Raw genomic sequence first — 13,242 nt, 5'->3', positions numbered from 1 at the left:
AGACAGGAGCCATGCCCACCACCCCAATAGCTATGCCCAGGGGACAAATGTCTCCTGGGCATAGCCACTGGGGCCAGCGCCATGCAGAGGGCCCCAAGTCAGGGTCCTGAAGCAGGGAAAAAATATATATATATACTTGCTGGGACTTACCTGGGATGGGTCCCCCATCCTGTGGTGTCCCTCTGGTGAGGGTGTCCCTGGGGCCAGGACAGGGAACCTGTGGGCTCTTTCCATGGTCTCTGACCATGGGAAACGACCCACAGATCCCCTAACACCTGCCCTAACCCAGGTATTAAATAATGGCACTTAGCAAGCTAGCGCCATTATTTAAGGCCCCAATCCCCGTGCTTGAATTTAGCACGGGGGATAAATATGGTGTTAAGGCCTTATCGTCATTTTCTGGACAGGAATGCCTACCTTGCTTCTCATTGTCGTAAGGTAGGTTTTCACGTCCAGAAAATGACTTTAACTCCATATCTTTGGCGATAGATGGGTCTAGCGCCAAAGTATAAATATGGAGTTAGGTTTGTGCTGAGTTAGCGTAAAAATAAATTGCGATAATTCAGCGCAAACAGTGTATAAAAAAGCCCCTTGGTCACTTTCTTTCTCTTTAAAATACAAATAAATTGGGGTAAATCCAATTTTTTACCAGTTGATGGGCTCAAAAGAGTGGGAACTCCTTCCCTCCTCAACCTGTGGTTTGCCTGGAAAGTTAAGAATGTTAAATATTTAGTGATCAAGTTGATAACTGACAAAGAGGCCCAATACATGCTAAATATGAGTAGGTTATTGACAGGGATCAAACATTCACTGGAATTTTGGGAGACATTGGCGGTCATTCTAACCATGGCGGGCGGCGGAGGCCGCCCGCCAAAGTCCCGCCGTCAGGTTACCGTTCCGCGGTCGAAAGACCGCGGCGGTAATTCTGACTTTCCCGCTGGGCTGGCGGGCGGTCGCCTTCAGACCGCCCGCCAGCCCAGCGGGAAAGAGGCTTCCACGATGAAGCCGGCTCGGAATCGAGCCGGCGGAGTGGAAGCTGTGCGACGGGTGCAGTTGCACCCGTCGCGTATTTCACTGTCTGCGCAGCAGACAGTGAAATACATGTAGGGGCCCTCTTATGGGGGCCCCTGCAATGCCCATGCCAGTGGCATGGGCACTGCAGGGGCCCCCAGGGGCCCCGCGACCCCCCCTACCGCCATCCGGATCCCGGCGGTCGGACCGTTGGGATCTGGATGGCGGTATGGGGGGTCGGAATCCCCGCGGCGGTGCAGCAAGCTGCGCCGCCGTGGAGGATTCAATGGGGCGGCGGTACCCTGGCGGGAGCCCGCCAGTGTTGCCGGTCCGACCGCGGCTTTACCGCCGCGGTCGGAATCCCCATTGGAGCACCGCCGGCCTGTCGGCGGTGCTCCCGCGGTCCTCCGCCCTGGCGGTCTTTGACCGCCAGGGTCAGAATGACCGCCATTGTCATTGTCAGTTATGGTAAGCATATATATATTTTTTAAATGGTCTTATGCATGGGGAAACATTAAAATCGACAGAATTCTATGGGCTCCTTCCCATTCAGTATGTTTTGGACCAGGACAGACTGGTGCGATTAGTGGTCTGGGCAGGGTAAAGCAGTTGAGTTCAGCTAGCAAAATTGAAACTTCTTTGGTTAAAGGTTGGACTCAGCAATCTATTTGTTTTATTAAGCTCCATCACATTTAGGACATGTGATGCACTGGTACGATGACAATAGTAACTGGGAAAATAATCTACTTGGAGGAACAATTATGGTAAACACTTTCCCTGAAGTCTTTATACCGAGTGAGAACTCACCGAAATCTACACAATTTTGGGTCAGCACACTGGGTGAGTCCCGACTCCTTAAGTTTGAACAATGGAAAAGGGATGTGTTGGAATGGGCCAAAGCAAACAAAATGCATATGAAAAATACGACAAGGGATGAGAAGTTGACTGAAGACTTCGCTAATTGGGTTGAAATGTCGGCAAAACAATAGACCATTCCAGTAATAGACCAACATGAAGAAAAAGGAGGAAAAATATAAAGGATGCTAAAATGTCCGTTTATTTACATCATGGTAAAGTGGGTGGACTTAGGTGATTAGAAATTAATTTAAGAGATGGTAGAATGAAAAATGTCACATGATGCATGGCAATTGTGTTTGTTATAATTGAAAATGTAATAAAATGAACTTTGAAAATTATATAGTGTAATTATCCATAATACTGGTCCATGCAGGATCAATCCAACTATGCATACAACCTAATATTTATCTTCATCAGGATTGAGGCCAGCCTCTATGGAACAGTGTGTAATACATTTCTTTCCTGCTAACTCTGCTTTTTCCCAACCAGATGAATTGAATTATGGATGAATTCTATAAATTAAAAGGTCTTTAGACCAAATACATGGACACGATTAAAAAAAAAGTATATATTGAGGCAGTGTTAGTATTTTGATAAAGATAACTCTTCCGTTAAGTGTAAACAAAAGCCTACTCCAGGATCTGAATTGATTCTTAGGGGCATATTTATACTCTGTTTGCGCCGGAATTGCGTCGTTTTTTTTTATGCAATTCCAACGCAAAACTAACTCCATATTTATACTTTGGCATTAGACGCGTCTAGCGGCAAAGTCCATGGAGTTTGCGTAATTTTTTAGCGTGGACACCTACTTTGCGTTAATTATATGCAAGCTAGGCGTTCCCGTCTAAAAAATTGACTCCGAGGCATGTGCGCTGTATTTACACTCCCGGGCAAAATTCACACCCGGGAGTGGGCGGGTCCAAAAAAATGACGTACGGCCGCTTTTGCGCCGTTTTTTAGCGCCTGCAAAAGGCAGGCGTTAAGGGACCTGTGGGCTCGGAAGGAGCCCAGAGGTGCCCTCCCATGCCCCCAGGGACACCCCCTGTCACCCTTGCCCACCCCAGGAGGACACCCAAGGATGGAGGGACCCATCCCTGGAAACTTAAGGTAAGTTCAGGTAGGTATTTTTTTTTTTTTTTTGGGTGGCATAGGGGGGCCTGATTTGTGCCCCCCTACATGCCACTATGCCCAATGACCATGCCCAGGGGACAGAAGTCCCCTGGGCATGGCCATTGGGCAAGGGGGCATGACTCCTGTCTTTGCTAAGACAGGAGTCATTTCAATGGGGGTTGGGAGTGGAAAAAAATGACGCAAATCGGGTTGAGGCGAAAAATTTGCCTCAGCCTGACTTGCCCCATTATTTCACGCCCAATCTCCATATCCCCCTACGCCGGCGCTGCCTGGTGTACGTCGTTTTTTTTAACGCACACCAGGCAGCGCCGGCGGCTAACGCCGGCTAACGTCATTGATTAAATACGGCGCCCGCATGGTGCTTCAGAATGGCGTTAGCCGGCGCTAATTTTTTTGACGCAAAACTGCGTTAGCGCAGTTTTGCGTCAAAAAGTATAAATATGGGCCTTAATCTTTACTAGTAGGAAGAGTTGTAAATTAACTCACCCGATTAGCCTACATTGGTGCTGGTTCCTGTGCACAGCTAATGCAATAGCCAGTCAATGTAAGATTTTTTTTTTAGCTCTAAATGCATATTGGGGTCAGCCTTAAATATTTCAGAAACAATACTATTGGAAAAATTAATTGTAGAGCTTAAATTGATAAAACATTGATTTCAAAGATTTAGATCATTCTATATATCAGTCTTTCCTGGGGCCAAATAGAGTACCACATTGTTGTTGTAATCTTTGCTGTTTTTTATTCTAGTAAACAAATAGTGATCATAGAACTGAGATACGTTTTGAAAGCAAAAGATTTGTTACAAATTGCAAGTAATAAAGGTGAAAGCAGACATCCCTGCATGGTGCCACAACTAACAGGATTTTGTTATTATTTGCCACACCCATATGCATGATTACAGTCTAGAAACCAACCCATTGAACTTTAACGTGATCCTCATTTTATGCAAAACAGTCCACAGAAACTACCAGTTCACCAAGTTACTGTACTGTCTCTCCATCTAGAAAAGCAACTAATCATTTCGTTCCTTCCTCTGAGATGTAAGAGATTGCTTTTTTACTAAAGTGCAATTGGGTTGTGATCTGTCTTTCCAGTATAAAACCCAGAAATGATAATTGTTTTGACAAGTTTTTGTAAATATCCTAACATTTGTATTTAGAAGTCTGATGGGTCTGTAGGAGTGACACAGTAGAATCCTTGCACGGCTTAGTGAAAAGCATATACTCCCACCTTAAGGGTTTCCAGAAATTGGTCCAAGGTGCAAATTTGATCATGAAATGTCAACAAATGAGGGATAAGTAGTTTAGAGACTTTTTCGTGCAATTCACTGCTAAAGTCATCTGGCCTTGGTGTTTTAGCATTAGGCAGGCCCCTACTTGCCCAGTTTATCCAGTTCTCATAATATGGAATTCAGTGTAGCTAGTATGATCTCTGCTGACATTGGATATTGACAAATCCTAAAAAAAAAAAGAATTGCATTTGCTACTCCTTTTGCTGCAACATGATAAACTTCTTACTTTTTTCAAGGACTGGACATGGTGACCATTTGTTAAAATTTCTTCTTGGTTGCAGATGCCATGGTGCCACCAGTGACCCTGAAGCTAGGAGTGCGGAAGATGCTGCACCATCCCTATAAAACTTAACAGAGTTTTGATGGACAGTGAACAATAAAAGCATCCTTGTGTTTTTCTTCAGGCAGCATTTCCTGGGTGTTCAGAAAAGACTATCACATATACGCCATGCCTTTGAGGTGAAATTATTGGCCAATACCCCACTCTAAAACTAGTTCCAGAACCATTGGGTACCACATTGTACTTAATAGTACATGTGAAAGGTGTCAAGTGCATGCTTAGGATGGTCCCAGTTAGGAAGACAAAGCCAGAAGGACAGACCACTTCTTTAGCAATCTTGTAGCTCTTCATTGAAGGTGACGATATATGCAGACAAAGATAAGCAATGCACTATACTTTCTCTAACATCAGAGGAAAGGGCCAAGTAAGGATATTCAGAAGTAAATCCAAAAGTAAATCTGGATGCAAAGAGCAAAAAACAGGGACAAAATAAGAAAAGTGGGTTATTAATGTGACAACAAATACGGGTACTAATGTGTTGCGACATACTCATCACTCATAGAAACAACCATTATCCTTTATGGAGGAGGTCGGCTTGGTCGCCTCCCCCCAGCCACGCAGGAGGTAATGACTATATGGAGAAATACTCTGCACTGAATGGGATGATGGAGGAGTCTCACGGCACAGACACCACTGTGGCATGGTACCTTATTGAAGCAGGTGGTGCAGCTAGAAGACTTTGAGAGCTGGAATGTGATTGGATTATCTACCATGGGGGACATGACGCCAGACACAGTCCTAAAATCTTTTCAGGAGCTTCAGCAGAAATTCATCCTCCATCGCAGTCAATTTCATCGTTATCTGCAAATTCGTCATGCACTTGTCCCATACATAGGCAGCCTTGACTCCCTCCCTAAGTACAAGTCTCTGGAGGGAAAGCTTCTGGTAGAAGACCTGGAAGATCAAAAGTTGGTGAAATTATATCACACTCTTCTCATAAACAGCTCCCCCACACTATCAGTCTGCCACACAGCCTGGGAGGCTGAGCTTGGTGCTCTCAATGATTACGATTGGGCTGACGCACTGAGGTTACCTCGGGAGGCATCCATTTCAGTGTGCCTGCGGCTCATACAGATTTAATACCTTCATAATATCTACTACACTAGAAATCGTCTTCAGCACATGGGGATGGTTGACTCTTCACTATGCCTACATTGTTGAACAGAGGAGGGTTACTTCATTCATATGGTGTGGGAGTACTCTGCCTTGTGTAGATTTTGGAATGGAGTGATCTCCTGTCTGGTAGGGTGCTCTCCTGGGCGGTGCCTACAAAACCGAAGCTGACTTGTCTGCATGTTATGGATGCCACTGGAGGCAATGGGTACAAAAGGGCACTCCTGTCTCTGGGGCTGACCTTGGTGAAAACAGACATAGCCAGAGAGTGAAAAACAGTTGTCCCCTATCCTTGTCAGTGTGGAAGAGAGGTCTAGATCACTGCATGGGCTTGGAGGTGGCAGTTTATCAGGCCAGGGGCTGACCTCAAAAACATAACACGATCTGGCAGTGTTAGCCTGGTTACTTAGGGATTACTTTGCGGAGTACCTGCTCGGATTGCTCATTACTATATTATGAGATTAGAGAGTATTGACAGGTGGGTGGGAAGCAAGATGTACGAGTGCACAATGATGGCTTACGCACATCATACTGCACATGGTCGGGCGACGGGGTGGGGTGGGGTAGTTTCTCTGTGCAATTTTTGTGTTTCTGTGATAATACCTGAAACCATTTTTCCTTTTTGTATAATTGCCGGCAAGCTTTGCCTATATGTTACCATGAAACTCAATAGAACTTGTCATGAAAAAAGCACCTATCATATTTGAGTCAATCAACCAATCAAATAGCATTTGTAGAGCGCAGCTAATCACCCATGAGGGTATCCAGGACCTGAGGGCTGCTGCTTAGAGAGGTTCAATTGAATAGCCAGGTCTTGAGTCCCTTCCTGAGAGAAAGGGGGAGGTCCAGAGATAAAGGGAAAGGCCATTTCAGGACTTGGCAGCGAAGTAGGAAAAGGAGTGACCTTCAGTGATGCTTTGGCAGATAGCGGGTGAGAGTGAAGGAGGCAGAGCGCAGGTGTCTGGGAGGTATATGGAAGTTCATATGTTGGTTAAAGTATGCTGGCCCTTGATCATGGAGGGCTTTGTTGTCATTGATCAGCATCTTGATTTAGATTCTATTTTTAATGGGGAGCCAGTGGAGCTTCTTGAGGTGGGGTGTGATAGGGGCCAGTTTGGGAAGGTCGAGGATGATACTGGCCACAGCGTTCTGAATGGTCTTCAGTCTCTTTTAGGAGGTGATTGGTGATTCTGACGCAGAGTGTGTTGCCGTAGTGCAGCTGGCTAATGACCAGTGCTGTGCTTGGGTGATGGCTTGTCTTGTGCTGATAGGAAGCCATTTGAAGATTGTCCTGAGTATGCAAAGATTGAAGAAGCAGGCAGACAAGACTTCATTGATCTGGTTGTTCATGGTGAGCTTACTGTCAAGGATGCTGCCAAGGATGTGAGCATGGCCTGTCAGTGTGAGCAAAGGTTCTAGTTCGGAGGGCCACCAAGAGTCGATCCAAGGGGAGGTGTTTTTCCCAAAGTTCAGAACCTCAGTTTTATCTGTGTTGAGTTTCAGGAAGTTGTTTCTCATCCAGTCAGCAAAGCTCGTCATGCATCTGTGGAAGTTGGCTCTTATGGTGGAGGGGTTTTCTGATAATGAGAGGGTGAGTTGGGTGTCTTCTGCATAGGATGTGATGTTTAATCCATGGATTCTGATGATGTTAGCCAGGGGTTATGTAGGTGTTGAAATGAGTGGAGTTCAAGGATAAGCCTTGAGGGATGCTGCAGATAATGCTCTTGGGGTCTGAGGTGAAAGAATGTAGGTGTATCCTCCTGGTTCTTCAGGAAGTTGTTTCTCATCCAGTCGGTGATGCTCGTCATGCATCTGTGAAAGTTAGCTCTTATGGTGGAGGGGTTTTCTGAAAATGAGAGGATGAGTTGGGTGTCTTCTGTGTAGGATATGATGTTCAGTCCATGGGTTCTGATGATGTTAGACAGAGGGGTCATGTAGGTGTTGAATTGAGTGTGGGTGAGGTATAAGCCTTGAGGGACACTGCAGATGATGCTCTTGGGGTCTGAGGTGAAGGAATGTAAGGGGATCCTCTGGGTTCTTCCATTGAGGGAGGAAGTAATCAATTTCAGTGCGTCACCTTGGATTTTGATGTGATGGAGCCTCTTGACAAGAATGTGGTGAGCTAAGGTGTTGGGAGCTGCTGAGAGGTAAAGGAGGATCAGGGCTGTAGTTTCTCCCTGGTCAAAGAGGGTTCTGATGTCATCTGTTGCTGTGATCAGGGCGGTCTTGGTGCTGTGGTTGGTGCGAAATCCAGATTGGGAGGTGTCCAGCAGGTTGTTCTCCAGGTGTTTGGTGAGTTGGAGGTTGATGGCTTTTCCAAGGACATTGGCAGGAAAAAGGAGCCGAGAAATGGAGCAGTACTTCTTGAGTTTGTTGGGGTCAGCGGATGGTTTCTTGAGAATGGGTTTAACCTCTGTGTGCTTCCATTCTTTTGGGAAGGTGCTGTGGTGATGGATGCGTTGAAGATGGAGGTTAGCTCGCTGTTGATCTCCTTGCTTCAGAGGTTGAAAAGGTGGTGGGGGCAGAGTTCAGGGGTGATCCTATGTGGATGGAGTTCATGATGACTGTGGTGTATTCTGAAGTGAGGTGGTCCCAAGCATTGAGTAGGTGGTCAGGGTTCGTGTCTTTAGGAACGAAGAGGGTGTGGAAGTCGGTGGGTTGGGGTTCAAAGTTTTTGTAGATGGCAGGAGATCTTCCAATGGAAGAGGTCAGCTAGGGTGTTGCGTAGTTCCTGAGAAGGAGTGATGGAGTTTTCATTGGCTGAGGGATTGGAAAATTCTCTGACAATGCTGAAGAGCTCTTTGCTATGGTTGGAACTGGACTGGATGCGGTTGGTTAGAGCACTCCTTTTTGTGTCTCTGAAGAGTTGGTGGTAATGGTTAAGGGTAGACTTGAAGGTGGATCTGTCTGTAGGATCCTTGCTAGTGCATCATTTCCAACATGATCTGTCATCAAAGACTCAACTTTATCATGGATTTGGAACTTTTGCAAGTAATCCCTGGATAGACTGTCATCTCGGCAAAGGCATTTTATAAGACATGGTCTCTCTTCCAACAGATGGCATTGCCTAGACACATGAAGAAGAAACCAAACTTTGATATCTTTTATTTGATGCTCGACTCTACTGTCCAACCACCGCCTAAAGCACTGACACTCCATGCAAGCCACACAGCACCTCTCCGGGGATCACAATAACAAGACAATATCAGTGCAGTATTTTCCACAAAGACACCTAGTCTCCCATCAGCGATGGAGTCCAGATCCACTTCCTGACTGCAAAATAAGTGCACAAGTGTTTTCTTAACATTCCCTTCTTCAGGTAGGCCAATGTAACAACGTTTGGAATTCATCTATGGCTAGAAGCAAATTGTGTTCCTATGTGTTTGTATAAACAAAAATGAATAGACAACTATAACAACCATGGTCATCCAGAAGAGCTAGGTGGACACAGACTCTCTCTAACAAAGAGGGATAACAAAAACTATCCATTGCTCTCCAACACCATTGTGAATAACAGTCACAAAATTATGGTAACATACCCAGCTCCTCCCGTTCCCGCAGTCAGGATAACTGCTCCAGTTCTCGTGACCAGAGATCACGCGTTTCCTACTCCTACTCCTACTCTGTGGTGGTAGCACAGTCAGAAGCATGATAGCCCTCCTTCAGCCACTCTCAAGGTACTTGTAAATTATAGATATTGCTTAGACTTTCTTCCTGGAAAATGTAGGGTGCTCTAACCTGGCTGTACTTCAGTACCGTGAGTCCAAGACCTAACCTGTGAGTAGTGAATCAGAACTACTCCCAGGGCTGTAGCTCTTACCTTCGGGGATGGTAGATCTAACAGAGGAGGACTGCAGTGTGCTGCCCACTCACTGCCTTCATATGAATGAGCGGGTCCTGGTTCAGCAACTCCTCTCCTTCCTCTGCCTTTGCGCCTGTAGAGGAGAGGTCCTTACCTCAGACAAGTAATGTCAGCTGGTAGGTGAGACCTCGCCCAGTGCAGACTTTAATGCCACTAGGACTCTGCAACTCTTTGTAAATGGAAAAAGTCAGTCCATTCATTACCCTTTTCCCTTCATAAGGATTTCATGAAAAATGTATTCAAGTAGTGAGGTGTCTTTGATATATGTATTTTAGTAATTTATTGTTCCTTTTTTACTACTGGTGCTGGCTTTGTTCTTTTCATGTATACTTGTCATGAGCCAGTCACAGAGAAGTATCAATTACAGTGGTATGGTATATTTAAACCTCTGCCACTTGAATAATTTTAGTAAATCATTAAAATGTTGGAAATAAATGAGTCAACCTCATAAAAATTGTATGGGTTATTGCTTTAAATTTGGTTGAGCATATTGAATTGGTGCATGATATCGTTGATAATTTTGATTCGTTTTCAAGAGGCCTAACTTCATGGACCTCTCTAAAATCTCAGCACCATTTGTTTTGAAATAGAAATTATTCTGCTGCATGGAAGAGGCTTGAAATTTGGCTTGAATACAAAATGTCTAATATCACTTTAAACCAATTGCTTGTTACAAGAAGAGGCAGTGAGGAAAAGTGTTCCAAGAATCTCACTGGAGACACGGTCCTGGCATTAACAGTGCAAACAGGACATACTTCTAACGCAGATGGCACCACACACAGCTGCTTCAAGTATTGGCACATCCAGGATGCTGACAGCAAAATGTAAACACCAGCTAGTTTTATGTAAATATAGGCAGCATTCTTCAACTACTTGGTTCTTTATAATGTTCGCCAACTGGATTACATGTTTACATGTAAAATCGAAGGAGCAAAACGCAGTAAAAAGTGAAAAAACAAAGCCTGAGTGGATCTGCCTTAGAATGATTTCATAGTGATAGTCTCTGGGACACTTTATGGTGCCGACAGTGCAGAACACTTGTGTACACAGTGCCCAGTAATGATATACAATCAGCGGTTTATTCGAAAGAGTTCAAAACATGTAATACATCTTTAAACTGCCCAAAGGAGACATGAAACCTGAGGTTCGGGATACAACGTTTTTTAAATAACTTTATGTGTGTGTATACTAGATGCATTCATTTACAAATACTTCTTACTAAGTTGTTTTTTTTGTTATTCATTTTTATAACCCTGTTCGTGAGTTAGGCTGCCAGACCGATGCCCTATTTTCCCTGCTGACCATCTCAAAACGCAGATCAGTTGGCATGTCTAATGGATTTCATGCAATAATAGGTGGAGTTTTTAGTGCTAAATTAGGCACAAACACCACCTTGCAAAACCCATTTGCAATGGAGGATAAGAATTGCCATGTTCAGGCTGCCGACCGTAGAGGGATGAAACTTTTATTTATGTTGGTCTGCTTAATGAAGTTGAGAAGGTTGGTGATTTATCACTGCAGACTCCAAGCTTTGTGAGTTTGGGGACATGGCACCATAATTGACTATATTTTTGTCACAGAAGAGCTGGGTCAGCTTGCTTCTACTGGGGAGGGGGGAAGTTAAGGATCATGAGCACAGTGACCATAACCCACCAGAGTTGGTACTTGCAATACCTAGCTGTAGTCGCCTTCATAGAACCCCAGGGCAGACAGATTTAGGGCTCAAAGATAACGGGCTCGGGAACGTTGGCGCAGAGCCTATATCCCATCTATGTTGACTGCTCTGGTGAAAGCTAATTGTGGGCCCATTGGCAGAAACTGATTAATGCTAGCCACAGACCAGTAAGGAATTCCTATCCAGGCTGGTTAGACAGCTCATGTTTGGCTACAAATAAAAGGATATGCCTTGCACTCTGCTGTAGCCCTAGGAATAAAGCAATAGTTGCAATTGCTCAGCTGGAATATATACCCAATCTATCAGCAATTGGAAGTTGGGGATCAAGGCAGAAACATAGGAGAATCCTGTGCAGGCACGCAAAGTGAAGGACGCTATGAAATGTTGTGATATTGTTAATGAAGGAAATTATAGTAATGTAACAACAGAGTGGCCAGGATCTAATATCACTCCTGAATGTTGGCAAGATCATTTTAGGTAGATTTGTTCCTACGGTGTTACCATGGGAAACGTTAATATGGTTGCTGCTCTTCACTTTACTCTGGAGATTAGATTTCGACTTGATGAATGGTAGCATCCATTACAGTAAGTCTGTCCAACATGGTGTCGGGCCCTGATGGGGCGCTGATGTACCTTTACAAGGAGAACATCCCCTTGTGGGCACCCTTTATCACCAATGTACTTAATGCATCAGTTTGCCGGCAAATACCTGCATGATGGCAAACAGCTTGTATAGTGCCTGTCTTTAAGAACAGTAATAGGAAGGCGTCCCTGTGCTATAGGCAGATTTATTTGCTGGACTCCCTGGCCAAGATAGTGGGGTGTATTTTATCCTAGATAGAATTGAGGGGTGGGCCCAAGATAATAATTTCCCCAGTTTTGTGCAATATAGGGGTCCATGAACGACTTGGAGCACAAGAGCAATGTTTAAATCTACGTATTTTGATAGGGAAATTCACAGTTGCTAAAAACGGTTCATTGTATCTTGCTTTTATAGATCTTAGCAATGCCTTTGATCAGGTAATTTGTTTTATATTCTGGGTTATTTTATCTAAACTAGGCTTGCCCACCCGATAATTGAATTTTTACAGGCAGTGCCTGAGGAGATCAGTGCATCAGTTAGGTATGGTATGGAGGGGGAGTGTACCAAATCTTTTTTTTCATTTTTTAAGGGTATTCACCAAGGATGTGTTTTAACTCCTATTGTATTTCTTTTATATGTTAATGGACTGCACTCTTTTTTGTCTCTCAAGGGAAGAATCTTCCAAAAGTGAAAGGAACGTATGTGCTGGTTCTGCTATATGTGGCTGATGTGGTCTTGATTTTGCGACCTCCCAATGGTTTACGAGGTGTCACTGATGCTTTTAGTAAATACATGGATGACTTAGTCTTTGAAGTCAAGATATACAAAACACTCTTTATGGTATGTTGCAAACCACAACATAAAATTGGGCTCTTGTTGATAAGGTGGCAAATCATTAGGCGGGTTAATGAGTTTTCCTGTTTGGGGTTAACTTTTGACTCTAGAGGCAGTTGGTAGCCATGTTTATCAAAGCACTGATCGTGTTTTAACCTCTCTGTGACAGCAGTTTTTGGGTTCATTCCTTGAGTTGGTTACAAACCGATTTTGTCCTTATTGGAGGAGAATAAATTCAAGTGTCTATTAATTATAACCTTGGGCATCAATAAGGGAATACTGGGACTGACTAAGCCGGGGCAGGAAGAGAACCGTTTTTGTAGACAATTGCATGGGGAAGGCTGAGCTAGTCCCCATATTTTCTTACATGAAGAACTGGGCTTTGCTTTTGTGGAAGACCATTTTAAGCTCGCACCACATCTCCTATGAATTGCTGTGTGGGGGAATACACACACTGCATTTGAAAGGGACGTCATGTCTGACTGCCTGCACGTGATCTAGGGGTAAGATCCCATGGCTAAGTTGCATTAGGAGCATCACTAAA

Source organism: Pleurodeles waltl, chromosome 5 (genome assembly GCF_031143425.1).
Source record: "Pleurodeles waltl isolate 20211129_DDA chromosome 5, aPleWal1.hap1.20221129, whole genome shotgun sequence".
NCBI classification, from domain to species: domain Eukaryota; kingdom Metazoa; phylum Chordata; class Amphibia; order Caudata; family Salamandridae; genus Pleurodeles; species Pleurodeles waltl.
This window is presented reverse-complemented; position numbering follows the sequence as displayed.